This window comes from Aristolochia californica, unplaced genomic scaffold (genome assembly GCF_029961685.1).
Source record: "Aristolochia californica isolate CCGP_79_NKW_82.1479 unplaced genomic scaffold, dmAriCali1.0.hap1 SCAF_2, whole genome shotgun sequence".
Classification (NCBI taxonomy): Eukaryota; Viridiplantae; Streptophyta; class Magnoliopsida; order Piperales; family Aristolochiaceae; genus Aristolochia; species Aristolochia californica.
The window spans coordinates 32,348,643-32,365,001 of NW_027181881.1; the positions used below are offsets into that span (position 1 = coordinate 32,348,643).

The 16,359-nt window shown below is 41.5% G+C and overlaps 1 pseudogene; it reads right to left on the bottom strand.

Moving 5' to 3' along the window:
• Positions 1 to 12,596: 12,596 nt before the first annotated feature.
• Positions 12,597 to 15,796, bottom strand: LOC137956427 (pyrophosphate--fructose 6-phosphate 1-phosphotransferase subunit alpha-like; annotated as a pseudogene).
• Positions 15,797 to 16,359: the final 563 nt, after the last annotated feature.

Below are 16,359 nucleotides of genomic sequence, written 5' to 3' on the forward strand. Positions count from 1 at the left end.
AATAGGGCAGTTGTTCTTTTTCAAAAGGCATATTTGGACGTGCACGAGCTCTCGGTTCGTATAACTGTTGTGACATTGTTTTGGCCCACCTATGTTTTAAATAGGAGAGAAATTTACCACAAAACAAAAAAAAAAAAAAAAAAGTTTCTTTTGCAGGTGGAACCAGCAGGACCGCTTCGGATCCCACAAAATTTACGACGAACACAGTTCAAGTGGGCGCTACTTGGGTTGATGTAGATCAGTTCGGCAAGCCTACCCTACCTTCGAGCTCGCGGACAAGCTCGTTCTCCAGGAGGGGTGTGATGTTATGGACCCAATAATGAGCCGAGTCAGGCTGAGACATCGTGGCCGAGTCAATTACTCTGATTGAGTTAGCTATGTAGTCATTTAGTTTATTTTCATATAAATGTCGTAGAGGGGCAAAATTATAATTCTCTCTAGAACCGTGGATCATGAGTCCTATTTAGGGGGGGTTAGTCCACAGTGAAGTGGAATGAATTCCCCCCACATTACCTAGTTCATCAAAAAACTGACGTTAGTGTAAAAAGACTTGAATTGAAGTGAGATTACACCATTTCATCTGCTCGGTTAAAAATGGAGGAAAGTTGATTCCTACCTTTTTTGCGATTCATCAACTTTCCACGCGCGATCGTGTTGCTTCTTCCCCCCCCCCCCCCCCCCCCCCCCCCCCCTGAAAGGAAAAATTTCTCCTCATTCGTTGTTCTCCTCTCCCTCAGCCTACGCCTCCCGACGATTTTTTTCGCACCATCATCTTCCTCTAGTCTTCGCTTTCTCTGCTCCCTCTGCTTTCTCTCATCATCTCTCGTTTTCGCTCTCAGTTTTCTCTCGTCATTGCTTGATTTTTTTTGCCCCATCTTCTTCTTCTCTTCTACACATCTCCTCTCCGTTTCTCTCTCGACCTCGCTCTTCCTTCTCCCTCTCTCCTCGTCTCCCTCTCTCTTTTCCCTCTCGGCCTCCCTCTCTTCTCACTCTCGGCCTCCCTCTCCCTTCTCATTCTCGCTCTTCTCTTTCCTCCTCCACCGATTTCCTTTGATTTAACCTATTCTAGTTTCGATATCCTTCGATTTCCTTCGATCTTCTTCGATTCTTTACAGTTAGGTATCAATTTCTTCGATTGGGCTTAGATTTCCGCATTTGGCTGTGGTTTTTCCCAAATTTCAGAACGTAAGCCGAAACCCTAATTTTTTTTTCAACTAATTTAGTGTTGTATTTTATTTAATTTTAATTTTTGTGTGTAATTTATCTTGATTGTGACCTAATGGTGGGATTTAGGGTTAGGGTTTATGGGATTTAGGGTTCAATTTCGTCTTGATAGGGTTTAATTTTGGGATTAGAGTTTGGGTTTGGGACTTTTAGGGTTTTAAGGTCTAGGGTTTAGTCTTTAGGTCTGGAATTAGGGTTTAAGTTTTAAAAAAAAAATTAGGGTTCTCGATTTTTGGGGTGATAGTGTTTTAAGTGCTTAGGATTTAGTGTTTGGGGCTTTTAGGGGTTTTAAGGTCTAGGGTTTATGGTTTGGGGCTTTTAGGGGTTTTAAGGTCTAGGGTTTAGGGTTTAGGGTTTAGGGTTTGGGACTTTTAGGGGTTTTAAGAACTAGTGTTTAGGGTTTGGGGCTAGGGGTTTTAAGGACTAGGTTTAGGTTAGGGTTTACGGTTTATTTTAATTTGTTAAGGTTTAGGGTTTAGGGTTTAGGGATTATTTTAATTTGTTAGGGTTCTCGATTAGGGTATAGGATTTAGGGGGTTTAGTCCTGTTCAAACAAGGCTGACGATGTATAGTTTGTATTGCCTGCGAAATCATTTGGGACTCTACCAAGGGTGTTCTTGAATTTGGACTTGATGAGTTAGTTTTTGCATTGCTCTTGTAATCTACAATAAAATTGGTTTGATTAATTTTGAAATGTTTTAGAATGTTTTTGAATATGTTTGATGTGCTATGGAATGTTCTTGCCATGTGGTGGAGAGATTTTGGAGTTATAAATATCCACCACATAGTCCAATTCAAACAAGGCTGAGTCGCCAACACGGGCATCCATTAGCCAACAAAACCCGACCCCCATCAATAATGATGTACGGTTCGTAGTGACTACGAAGTCATATGGGCTCTACCAGGGGTGTTTGGTGAATTTTGACTTCATGAGTTTGGTTTTGCATTGTTCTAGTAATCTACAATGAAATTAGTTCGATTAATTTTAAAATATTTAGAATGTTGTTGAATGTGTTTGAAGTGCTATGGAATGCACTTGCCATGTGGTGAGGATATTTTGGTGTTATACATATCCACCACATGGTATTTTGTTATTTGTTGATTGTGTTTCTGTGTGTCCGTAGTTACTACGACGGGTAATGGTTGTCTGATGAAAAAAATTTCCATGAGGACCATCTCGGATTTAGATTATAAATGGCTGGAAGAAGACAACAAACTCTTCGATCATATGACATTTGGACCTTCGATGATGACAACAAAATGCTCGATCTCTTGGTTGAGCAAGTCAATATGGGGAACAGGATGCCCAATGGGGTTTCCATGTATTTGCAGGTCTCTTGATTGTATTTGTAGGTTTCCATGGAAGACAAAAATAGGAATGCAAGAATGATTTTATTGACATGTCTTATATACATGATGGGAAGATATTATCTCAGCCATAGGTATAGACGTACACTACGTCCTCGTGGGATTGGTGGTCTGATTTATTTGCAAAAGGCATTAGCGAAATCACCTGTTAAAATTCGAAAAGTTTACAGGATGAATCAAATTGTATTTAAAAAAATGGCATAGATACTTTATAGTAAAGGATTTTTATCACCTACAAATACAATCTCAGCGGAAGAATAATTTGCATATTTTCTCCTAACTGTTGGTCAAGGACAAGCATATAGTGTCACAACAGAGATGTTTGATAGATCAAACTGGACTATAAGTAGGTATTTCAATAAGGTGTTGAATACTATTATCAAACTTCGGCCTAATTACATCAAACGGCCTTCAGAACGGACTCACTCGATGATTTTAAACAATCCAATGTTTAATCTGTATTTCAAGGTAACATCACTTGGCATCTAATGAACAATTTTAGATTAATATTTAGAGTTACTTTGTATGAATTGAAATGATATAATTAGGATTGTATTGGGGCTATTGATGGAACTCATATCAAAGAAAACATCCCACAACAAAGGTTCTGGAACAGAAAGGGCTATCTCTCACAAAATGTGATGGCAGCATGTAAATTTGATATGCAATTCACATATGTACTTGTTGGATGGGAGGGATCAGCAGTTGATTCCCGTGTATTGAAGGACGCATTGACTCGCCGAAATAGAATTTGTGTACCTGAAGGTAAATAATATATTTTTATGTAGTAATTTTGTTCTATTTTATCTTCAATTATCTTATGTGGAAAATATTTTGTATTGTAGGTAAATATTATCTAGTCGATGTTGGTTATGCAAATATGCCAGGATTTTTGGCTCCATATCGAGGAACTCGTTATCATCTACAAGAATTTGGAGACAACCTTCCTAGAAATGATAAAGAGTTATTTAACCGAAGGCACTCATCTTTGAGGAATACTATTGAAATAACTTTTGTTGCTTTAAAAGCTCGATTCCAAATGTTGAAAGTTGGTCCTCCGTTTTCTTATAAGATCCAGATGAAAATTGTAATAGCTTGTTGCATATTACACAATTATATACGTAAAGAGGATTACAATGATATATTTGAATTGGAAGAAGATGATTCCGATGATGAGGTAGGTGGAGGAGGTGATGAGGTTCGATTAGTAGGTGAAAATTCGGATGAAGATAGTGATGATAGCGATGATCTTGGGGATGAAGGCAACTTATCAACAACAATGTGGAGGCATCGTGCATTAGAATCTACTAGAGCTGCACAATTTCGAGATGCCATAGTGTTACGGTCCCGGATCATGGATCGAGTAACACGGTGTAGAACTTGAGACTCTAGCACTTAGAATTTAAACTCACTTCACGTCAAGGGTCTGTATAGGACTCTTTCTCTTTGACCAGTGCTCAGCCAGGAGGAAAGTTCCTCTTTTGATGGTCTTACCGAGTTGTTGTGATAGGTAGGATACCCCACAACAACGTTGGGCTTGCTAGAGCAAGCTGCCCTCTTTTCTTGCTCAAGGCAAAGAGGGTTTGGCCCTCTTTGTTGCTGCTCTAGCTAAGAGTGCAATCCTACTTTCCGAATTAAACTGAAGCACGAGTTTGGGATAGATTATTACTTCTTCTTTGCTGCTATGATCAGCTCCCACGTTGCACCAGGATTGCTCAAGATATGAGGATGAAGATCCTCACTTTTCTGGATTTGAGGTCTCTCTTGCTACTGCTGCTGAGAAGGAGGACAAACCTCCTCTTTGGACCGGGAAAAGGGGCAGGAAGCTCCTTTTCTTAGTAGGGATGATGGTGGATGAATTTGGGTGAAGATGGATGGCAATGGAGGGTGAAGGATAGGTTGGATTTTTGGAGTAAACCCTAAACTCGAGATCAAGAGGTGATCTCAACCTGTTTATACTAGGTTATTCTAAAATCTCAAAGCTTCCCTATTTCATTCATTCATTTCCCTTAAATAGATCATGTCATGGAGTTTCAGGGTTAGGGTTACAATAATTCCCCATAATGCCCCTACATATAAAAGTAATTAGAAATAACTCCTACTTGAAACAATATAAGAAATAAATCCTACTCAAAGTAATATAAGAAATAAATCCTATTGAGTGAGTTGTTGTTGCCTCCTTCGTTGTGTGACTTGGTGTGCTATTGAGTCCACAACATCTGCCTCCCCATGGAGAAAGAGCTTGTCCTCAAGCTCAAAAGCTAGGTAGACTTGTTTGAAGATGTCCACACGTTCCCATGTTGCTGCGTCGGGGTTAGTGTCCGTCCACTGAACGAGAATCTCCCAATGGTCATTGGTCAGTCGAGCCTGTAACACCGCAGTTGGGTTAAGAATAATGTTATGGACTCCATAGCATCACGAGTTATCTATAGGCATAGGAATTAAATTATGTCAATTTAATTTTAATGTAATTTCATTTGGTTTGGTTTGGTTTACTTTGGTTTGGTTTAGATGTAATGTGGCGTGAACCACTTGACCTATGGGTCACTTTTGTAATTCTATCCTCAACCCTATTTAGGGGGACGTCAAGGGAAGGAGAAATCAAGTATTGAGAAAGTTAGAGTAAACAGGTCAGATTCTCCCTCTGAGGTCTAGGTCAGATTCTCCCTCTGAGGTCCAAGTCGAGCTTCCTTCAAAGCTCTATCATTCTATTCGATTTCCATCATTCCACGTTCCAGAAACAAGAATCCTCTTCCAGCGTCAAGAACAAATATGGAGGGAAGAGAGGAAAGAAAGGGTGACTCAATCCATGGCTCGGGAAGAACCTAACATTTGGTATCAGATCTTTGGCTAGGTTGCGAATTCGATTCCCGGCAACAGCGTAGAGGTTGGATTTAAATATTGGTAGGTCCGGGGGAAACACCAGGTAACGGAACCCGGGTTGGGCCAGTGTCGCGCGCAAAGGCTGGATTAAAATACAGGTAGGGTCGGGGGAAACACCAGGTAATGGAACCCAAGTTGGGCCTGTGTCGTTGCGCCGCCGTGGTCGTCGGTTGCGAAGGGGGGATGTGGTGTTATGGGCTACAATGACCCCCTGGTTCTGGGTTAAGTACCTATGTCTTCCGCTCCTGACAGGCCGATTTTTTGGGTAGTATTGGCTAGGTGCTTAATAAATAACCTCGTCATTATCAATCGGTGGTAGGAATGGAGTGGCTGTAGGCTGCGCCCCGAAATGTGGCTTCAATTGAGAGACATGAAACACATCATGAATTTTGGCTGTGTCCAGTAATTTGAGCTTATAGGCAACTGGTCCCACGCGCCGAAGAATGGGAAACGGCCCAAAAAATCTGGGAGAGAGCTTATGTCGTGGAGGTCCTGCCAGAGACTGCTGCCGGTAGGGCTGGAGCCGTAGCCACACATACTCCCCAACCGCAAAAAAGACCTCACGGTGGCCTTTGTCGTAGACATCCTTCATCCGATCTTAGGCGTGTAGTAGCCGTTCTGTGATATTTTGTAGTAGCAGATCCCAGTCCATGAGTGCTTGATCAATTGTGTCCACGCGGGTGGACCCTAGGTTGTACGAGAGAAGGCAAGGTGGATCCCAGCCATATATAACCCGGAAAGGAGTGGATTGCAAGGCAGAGTGGAACGAAGTTTTGTAACAGTATTCGGCCCACGGAAGCCATTGAACCCATTGCCGCGGACAATCACCCACCAAGCACCGTAGATACATCTCGATAGTGCGGTTCACCACCTTTGTCTGCCCGTCTGTCTATGGTTGATAGGCGGAGGAGAACTTCAATTTAGTCCCGCCAAAAGGTGCTCGTGAAAACTGCATCTCTGTCACTCACAATGGATTCTAGAATGCCATGTAAGCGGACTATCTACTCCAGGAAAGTCTGAGCAACCCGTTTTGCTTTATAAGGATGAGTCAGCGGTATAAAATGTTCGTACTTGGAGAATCTATCAACCACCACGGAAAGTACGGATTTGTCGGAGGACAGGGGTAGACCTTCCACAAAATCCATCGAAATGTCGACCCAAACCTGCGTAGGAAGGGCCAAAGGCTGGAGAAGACCGGCTGGACGCAAGTGCTCGGCTTTGTTGCGCTGGCAGACCTAACAGTCGCCCACATAAGTCGCAATAGAGGGTTTCATGGCTTGCCAGTAAAAATTAGCTCGAATTCTATGCAAGGTCTTCTGTATCCCCTCGTGTGTACTATCATGGTAAGCCGAGAGAATAGATGGAATCAACTCAGACGCAGGTGGAAGAAAAAGCCACTACTTGTAATAAATAAGTGAATCCTGGATGGACCACTTCGATTTCATTGTCCCTACCGAAATATTTTGATGCAGTTCTTGAAGTGCAAGGTCAGTGGCATGTGCGTCTCTCACCAAGTCCAAAATGAGAAATCTCGGCTGGCTGATCAAATAGACCGACTGTTGATCCTCAAAACACCGTGACTAGGCGTCTACCGCCTTATTTAATCTCCACGCGCAATATTCCACCGAGAAGTCAAACCTCAACAACTTACTAATCGAGTGCTACTGTGGCGACGTCGTCAAACGCTGTTCTAGTAGGAATTTAAGGCTGTGGTGAACCGTGCGTATGAGAAAAGCCCAGCCCCAGAGATAAGGCCTCCAATATTAGACCGCCTTGGCCAACCCAATCAATTCGCGCTCATAGGCTGCCAGCTTGTGATGACGGACTGCCAATTGTCTGTTAAAATACGCAATAGGATGGCCCAGCTGTTCTAAAACGGCCCCAATGCCTACGCCCAAAGCGTCGCACTTTACCACGAACAATTCGTCAAAGTTGGGAAGTTGTAATATTGGCGCGGATGCGAGGGCAGCTTTGAGTGCCACAAACGACTTGGTGGCCTCCTCATTCCAAATAAAGGATTTTTTCTTGAGTAGACTGGTCAATGGTGCTGCCACTGGCCCATAGTTCTGAATAAATTTGTAGTAGTAGCCCGCAAGACCCAAAAAACCCCATAATGCAAAACACAACTGTGGCTGCGGCCACTTGTGAATAGCTCGGATCTTCTCGGGATCCACCGTAACGCCCTCATGTGAGATAATGTGTCCCAGATACCCCACATGTGAAGCTGTAAAAGAACACTTGGAATGTTTAAAATAGAGCTGATGTGCTCGTAACAAGTCAAAAACAATCCTCAAGTGTGCCAAGTGTTCCTCAACCGACTTGCTATATATCAAAATATCATCAAAAAATACAAGAACAAATTTTCGAAGATAGGGGCTAAATACCACGTTCATCAAAGCTTGAAAAGTGGAGGGTGCATTGGATAACCCGAACGGCATGACGACGAACTTAAAGTGATCATGGTGCGTGCGGAATGCCGTCTTCTCGATATCAGAGGGGTGCATCTAGACCTGATGGTATCCCGAACGGAGGTCGAGTTTAGTAAATAACCACGACCCATGTAACTCATCTAGAAGCTCATCCACTACCGAAATCGAAAACTTGTCTTTTACTGTCTACACGTTCAACTCCCGATAATCCACGCAGAACCTCCATGTCCCATCATGTTTTTTCACAAGTAAGACGGGTAAAGAGAATGGGGAGAGATTGGGACGAATAAGACCCTGTTTTAACATCACCTGGCACTGACGCTCTATCTTGTCCTTCTGAAGGTGTGGGTAATGGTATAGTCGCATGACCACTACCTCATATCCTGGTTTCAGACAGATCCTGTGGTCACAGTGCCTCAGGGGAGGTAAACCCGAAGGCTCCTGGAAGAGGTCAGAGAACTCCTCAACCAGACCTTCAGTAGTACTGTCAGGTTGTTCCTATGTCTGCAAAGTGTGCATGCGGTGGGCCCTGTAAGAGCTCCCGACTCTCGGCCAAATCAAAGCTTATGGTTAAAGCCGAAAAGTCCCACAGAATGGGCCCCAACGTTTGTAACCATTTAATGTCTAATACCATATCAAATCCCGCTAGTGAAATAACATAAAATTCAGCATTAAATGAAGTAGAGCCAATGGAAAAAGTTATCGCCTTACTAATCCCATAGCTAGGGACCTTCTCGCCATTGGCCACTAAGATGGTGGTTGACGGATGAGTGTGTATCTGGAGCTGGAAATGTTGTGCGACTGTCAAACTCAGAAAATTGTGTGTACTCCCCGAGTCGACTAGTCACACCAACTCTCGATCGACGACATGAGCTCGAACTTGCATTGTATTAGGTGATTTTTGCCCAGTAATAGCATGCAAGGATATCTCCAGTGGTTCTACCTCGATAATATCCTCTGGCTCCTCTGGATCCTTTGAATCCTCCACCTCGAGCCAAAACAATCGTTTACGTTGGTGTCCTACCCGATACTGCTCATCGCAGTTATAACATAAATTTTTGGACCGCCTTTCTGCCATCTCCGCACTTGTTAATTTTTTTATAAAGCTCGGTAGGGAATTACCAGGGCGAGGATTGGCTACCCGAGTCGTAGTCGGAGTGTGTCTGGATGGTGTTGTTGGAGATGCACCCTGAGATGAAGTATAGCGGCGCCCTTGCCAGTGGAGGAAGTGTTCCTCTCACCCGACCAACCAGGCTGACATTGCTGCAACTGTTGTTGTTGTTCTATTGCTCAGGCCATATTCATTGCGTGAGCTAAATCCGTAGGCATAAGGAGTTCTACCTTTAGCCGTAAATACTCATTGAGACCCACTGTGAATAGGGAGACCTGTTGGTCAACCAATACCCTCTCAACAGCACGAGCCAACTTTTCCTGGGACAGTTTTTTATATTGTTCCACCAAACTAGTTTGTCTCAATAGGACTAACTCTCCCAAGGGGTTGCTGTTGGCGGGAGGGCCAAATCTAACTGTGCATAGATTTTTAAATTCTCCCCAAGTCATTCCTGGTCTCTCTTTCTCTACTTGAGTAACCCATAACATGGCTTCATCTGTCATATGGAAAGAGGCTAGTTGCACCTTATCCCATGTAGTAGTCCCTTGGTTAAAAAAAAAAAATCACATCTATGCAACCAAATTAAGGGATCAAACCAAATTAAGGGATCAACTGAACCATTGAAAGAGGGAAACTCTAACTTGGTGTACCTTGGAACTGTACCTCCATGCTGGGGTCCTTGGACAGTAGTGCATCCAGGCCACTGCTCCCCTCTTCTGTGATATGCTTGAGCACCCTCTCTCACCTCTAGACTCTGATGTCTCTCTGCTCTCAACTCCATTAGCATTCTAATGACTCGGCTCATCTCTTCTTCCAAACCGCAAACCTTCCCCAACACTAGTTGTGCTGTTTCAAGGCTATCTTCTATCTTTTGTATCCTAATTTGGATTTCTTCATTGTTGATATTATCCCCCATGTTACCTGCTCTGATACCAAGTTGTTATGGTCCCGGGTCATGGATCAAGTAACACGGCGTGGAACTTGAGACTCCAATACTCAGAATTTAAACTCACTTCACGTCAAGGGTCTGTATAGGAGTTTTTCTCTTTGACCAGTGCTCGGCCAGGAGGAAAGCTCCTCTTTTGATGGTCTTATCGAGTTGTTGTGATAGGTAGGATACCCCACAACAACATTGGGCTTGCTAGAGCAACCTACCCTCTTTTCTTGCTCACGACAAAGAGGGTTTGGCCCTCTTTGTTGCTGCTCTAGCTAAGAGTGCAATCCTACTTTCTAAATTAACTTGAAGCACGAGTTTGGGATAGATTATTACCTCTTCTTTGCTTCTATGATCAGCTCCCACATTGCACCAGGATTGCTCAAGATATGAGGATGAAGATCCTCACTTTTCTGCTCGGTAAGGGAGGATTTGAGGCCTCTCTTGCTGCTGCTGTCGAGAAGGAGGACAGACCTCCTCTTGGATTCAGAAAAGGGGCAGGAAGCTCCTTTTTCTTAGTAGGGATGATGGTGGATGAATTTGGGTGAAGATGGATGGCAACGGAGAGTGAAGGATAGGTTGAATTTTTGGAGTAAACCCTAAACTCGAGATCAAGAGGTGATCTCAACCTGTTTACACTAGGTTATTCTAAAATCTCAAGGCTTCCCTATTTCATTCATTTCTTTCCCTTAAATAGATTACGTCATGGAGTTTTAGGGTTAGGGTTACAATAATTTCCCATAATGCCCCTATATATAAAAGTAATTAGAAATAACTCCTACTTCAAACAATATAAGAAATAAATCCTACTCAAAGTAATATAAGAAATAAATCCTATTGAGTGAGTTGTTGTTGCCTCCTTCGTTGTGTGATTCAGTGTGCTATTGAGTCTACAACATCAACTAGCATGTGGAGTGATTATTAGTGGTTGTATTTTATTGCATTTGAACATGTATGTTGTCGTTCGTATGTACTAAACTAGTAAGTTAATGATGTTAAACGCGCGAACTCGTTGTTAAAAATAATTTACGTTAATTATATTCGTTTTTTGTTATTTTATACTTTTTTCACGTGTTTACAATTTATTCTAGTCACACGTAATTAGTATATTAATTTATAATAAATTATAATCATTAATTAGTTTAATTATCCAATTTCTATAATTAATTAAACAAATGGTTTTACATTTTGTGTTAATATTTTATTAATTATCAATACGTATTAATATTAAAAATATTTAATTGGTTTAATTATCCTATTAATTAAACCATTAGTTTTTCATTTTGTGTGAATATATTATTAATTAATAATATTTAAAATATATATTATGTTATTGATAAATTAATATATTTATTTATTTATTATGTATTTTTTATTTTTTATTAAATTAGTGAGTTTTAATTTTAAACTATATCTTATGTTTTTACAAAATAATTTATTTTTTTATTATATTCACTTATGTTATTTTAACTTTTTTATTTATTTTAAATAATTTATTCTAGTCACATGTAATTAATATATTAATTTATAATAAATTTAATCATTAATTGCTTAAATTATCCAATTGCTATAATTAATTAAACCATTAGGTTTATTTATTATATTCTCTTTTGTTATTTTTTTATTTTTTAATTAATTTTGTATAATTTATTATAGTCACACGTAATTATTGTTTTAATTTATAATAAACTATAATCATTAAGTAATATAATATAATTTTTTATTAATTAGGATATTAATATATTGTGGACTACACGTTAAATCACTTATAAGTGTAGTAACCACGTTTATTTTGGTTAATTATATGTTTAGGTATATGTTCTATTTAGTTTATTATAAAAAGTTACTCATTCTCTTCTTTATATAATATTTTTCATATGGGAGCACTAACATCGGAATTTGTTTTCCAGCCACTTGAACTCGTCTACACTAACACCCAAAGATGAGTTGAAGTTGAATCAATTCATTTCACTTCAATTCAAGTTCATTACGGACTAAATAGAATGAAATGGATAAGCAGAAAATTACAAAGGATCTGTGTTCTCCTCACAAACCAGGGTCGGCGTTCCCCTGGAACCCTAGGTTGCGGACTCCCTCAGAGCCGTAGGTTACGGACTCCCTTAGAGCCGGGTTATCCATCGCCGTTCTCCCTCCTCGTCGTTCTCTTCTTCTTAGTTATCTTCGTCATCTTCCCCTATGAATTTTCGTGTTGATCTGGGACCATAACAATAACATTACTAGAGACATGTTCTTCCATGCTATTTATTAGCCAATCAATTACCAAAGTATCATGCTTCAGCCATTTCATATAAAAAATATCATCTTCATCAATAGGTGGTCCTCAGGTACTGAGGTGACCAAGTAGGTCTTTGGTTATGAAAAACCTTCTAACCGAAGTGGACCAACTCATAAAATTTGATACCCCACGTAAGGGTATGATAAGGTCCTAGATCAACACAGCAATTCGCAGGAAGATTGGAGAAGATAACGAAGAAGAAGAAAACGAAGAGGAAAAGAATCGTAGGGGAGAACGGCGATGGATAACCCGACTCTAAGGGAAACCATAACCTACGGCTCTGAGGGAGTCCGCAACCTAGGTTCGTCGGAGGAGAACCTAATCCTTAGTAACTTTTCTGATTTTGCCATTTCATTCCATGACGCCCTTTAAATAGGACTCATGATCCAAGTTTCTAGAGAGAATTACAATTTTGCCCCTTTGTCATTTAACATGAAAATAAACTAAATGGCTACATAGCTAACTCGGTCAAAGTAATTCACTCAGTCACGGTCTCAGCCTGACTAGGCTCACTATTGGGTCCATCACATCACACCCCTCCAGGAGAACGAGCTTGTCCGCGAGCTCGAAGGTAGGGTAGGCTTGTCGAACTGATCTACATCAACCCAAGTAGCACCCACTTGAACTATGTCCGTCGTAAATTTTGGGGGGTCTGAAGCGGTCCTGCTGGTTCCAACTTGTCAAGATACTCTTGAAGCTTCTTGATCTGACCCATGTAGTCTGGATCCTCAATAGACATTGTCATGGCCTTAATATCAGCACCTGGGCCTTCAAACTGAAGAGGACCCGGGTCTCTGTACACATCATCCATCAACAATTTTGTGGCAGTTTGTCTGAGCAATTCGTATGCTTTGCCTTTCAAATCCACCGCAGCAGGATGAACTGCAGGTTTTCCAATTGAAGTAGCCTTAGGACCATGTGACCATCATTTGACAGTCATCATAGTCGTAATTGGAGCTGCCCCACAACGCCACTTGTTTACTAGATTCTTCAGGTTGGTAACAGTAGCAATATATCCATTCAAACCAGCAGCTAAAATGTGATAAGAAATGTGCCTAAGAACATAAGCATAGTCACAATCAAATTTTGAGGGCAATGAGCCATGAGCCTGATAGCCAAAGAAGTGACAGATTGCATTGAATTTCTGTCCCTTATAGGTGCCCTCTTTCAATCGCTTATTCATGTCAGTCTCCACTAACTGAGCGAGAAGCTTTTCTGTCTCAATTGGAGACAACTGTGTTTGAGTCATCTGATTCAGGGTGAAGAACTAGTTGTCGCTTGATGAAAGAAGGCAAAAATTCTATCAGTGCAGAAGCCCAAGGTGACAAACGCGCAGAAATATTATCAGCAGAAACCCCTTCTCTATGCAGACCATGAATTTCCTGCAAGAGAGCATATATTTCAGGAATACTCTCAATGAGTCCTTCTGGTAGAAGAATGACTCCATGATATTGATCTTGTTCAGCTCTTGCTTGAACTGCATCGCAGATTTGCTTTGTCAGATAAAAAAGAGTAAGCTTAGAAGCTGCAATCTCCTCACCATGGATAACCATATTTGGATGAGACGGAAGCGTGCATTCCAAAGCAACATGTGATGCTTGCCGGCCCATGAGTCGAATAAAATAGTAATACTCTTCTGTAGATAGAGCATCTGTGTGGACATTGCTAATAAGCTGGGAATTGACCTTGCAGATGGTGTCAAAACCAACATTAGTCTCAACAAACTGGTTCTTCAGATCACCGTTCAAAGTAACAGGAACTCCAACTACCTTTGTTGGACACTTGGATTCTACAAAAGTCTCTGCAAGCTTCGCAACATCTGTATTGGATGTTACACCTCCAAGGATGACAAGACCATCCAACTTCAGAGCTTGACAAGAAACTAATGCAGCATTGACCTGCTCAGTTGTTCTTATTTGATCTTTTGTCCGTCCAAGCAAATCATAACCACCTTGATTTTTGTAAGTAGAAAGAACTTCGCTTGTGATGTCAAGGGTTTTCTGTGCAAATAAACCTTCTGTTCCACCAACAAAACCGAGCAAAGTACTCTTGGGATTGTCAAGCTTAATGGCATCATACAGGCCCCAAATGACATTATGTCCCCCTGGAGACTGTCTACCACAGAAAACAACTCCCACCCTAACAGGAGGATGTTCCGTTACTATAATAGTTGGGGGAAAAAACTGATCAACAACATCTTCACCCAATTTGCCAAAACTTCCCCGACCAACAATTTCTGCCCCTTTCTCTATGGCATCATCCACAAGATTTTGAAGTGTGTCAGCATGCTCTTGCAAACATATTGCACCCATATCATATTTTCCTGCTAGTGGTGGACCAACACAAACAAATTTCACAATTTTGACTACTTGAGCAACAAAAGCAGCATAAATGTCTTGATGAACATAAAATCTTTCAGTACCAGCCCAATTTTGTCCATTGGATTGTAGAGCAGCTCTAACTACAATGTGGGCAACGTGAGACACATCAACATCTTCACACACAATGAATGCATCTTTTCCACCAAGCTCAAGAGTAATAGGTATTGATGTTGCTGCAGCATTCCTCATTATCATTTTGCCCACGCCTGGTGATCCAACAAAAATGATTTTATCAACTGAAGCTACTAAAGCTTCTCCTGTTTTTGCAAATCCTGTTATTACATGAACCAAATTATCGGGGGCTCCAACAGCAGCCAAAGCGGCTTGAATGATTCGAAAATAGAAACAACCAGACCAACTTGCATGTTCAGAACCTGTATTACAAGACCATTTCCTGAGAACGCAGCTGCTATTGCTACAGAATAAGATCGAGTGAAGGGATAATCAGCATCGAGTATCACCTGTTGAGAAGGCTTGCCTCTAAATTTCCACGAGGCAGAAGCTGGAATTTCCTCAGGCGGTAAACGGTCATGCTTCCACTAACTAAGAGCAGCGAACGCGTGAAGAGAAATGGTGACGGTCGTGTCCCTATGTAAAAGAGGTAAAAAACTACCCCCAATTACCAGCAGAAAGCGCACAACAGCAGCTACCGGAAAGAAAATTTTTTGCTGGAAATTTTTCAGAAGGCGTACACCAGCAGAATGCTCACCAATAACCGTCGGAAATTTTTTTTTTCCCATCCCCACCATCGAAATTTCGCTGCTGTTGACTGGTATCCCAAAAAAAGGGTTGCCTTTCCCCAATTTTTACACACAGTGCTGAGGAATTCGAAAACTCACCTAGCATTGATGTCGGTGAGGTGAGGGGGCCTGGTACAAGCTGGATGACAGCCGATTCCTGTGGCTCTGTCCTGTTTCCACCACCTTTGTTGCCTAGAAGAACTACGGTAGGAAGCTTGTCCCGACGGCGAATAGCAGAGGCCTTTGGCCGAGATTTGTCATGGAGCTTCTCGGTTCGGGGATTGTCATTCTCCCCGACTTCGATTTTCACGACGATGGGTTTCGGCTCGGGAGTTCCACGTTTGGAGGAATTAGGTCGAACGAACACCTGTGAACCCACATCGGCCTTTTCCGAAAGAGGGTTGACGCTGAACGACTTCGGATTCGGGCTTCTCCGAAGAGCTTCGAGGTCGAAGGTATTTTCCGCAACGGCAACCCTTTGCTTGGACATTCCAATTAAAATCTGTTGGATATCATCACACAGTAAAAATTAACTCGGCACGTCCAACCGCAAAATAATCACGTAGTTCGGCGATTCTTTCTGTGCGCCCTGCTGGCCATTAATCAGAATGATCCTCGATTATGGCACACATTTCGTCTACAATGGAAGAATCGCTTACTCTATTCCTACTCTGATATTAAATTGATAAGGTCCCATATCAATACGACAATTCACAGGAAGATTGGAGAAGATAAAAAACGAAGAAGAGAACGAAGAGGAGAAGAATCGTAGGGGAGAACGGAAATGGATAACACAGCTCTAAGGGAGACCGTAACCTACGGCTATGAGGGAGTCCGCAACCTAGGTTCGTTAGAGGAGAACCTGATCCTTGGTAACTTTTCTGCCTTTTTCATTTCATTCCATGACATCCCTTAAATAGGACTCATGATCCAAGTTTATAGAGAGAATTATAATTTTGCTCCTCTATGTTATTTAACATGAAAATAAACTAA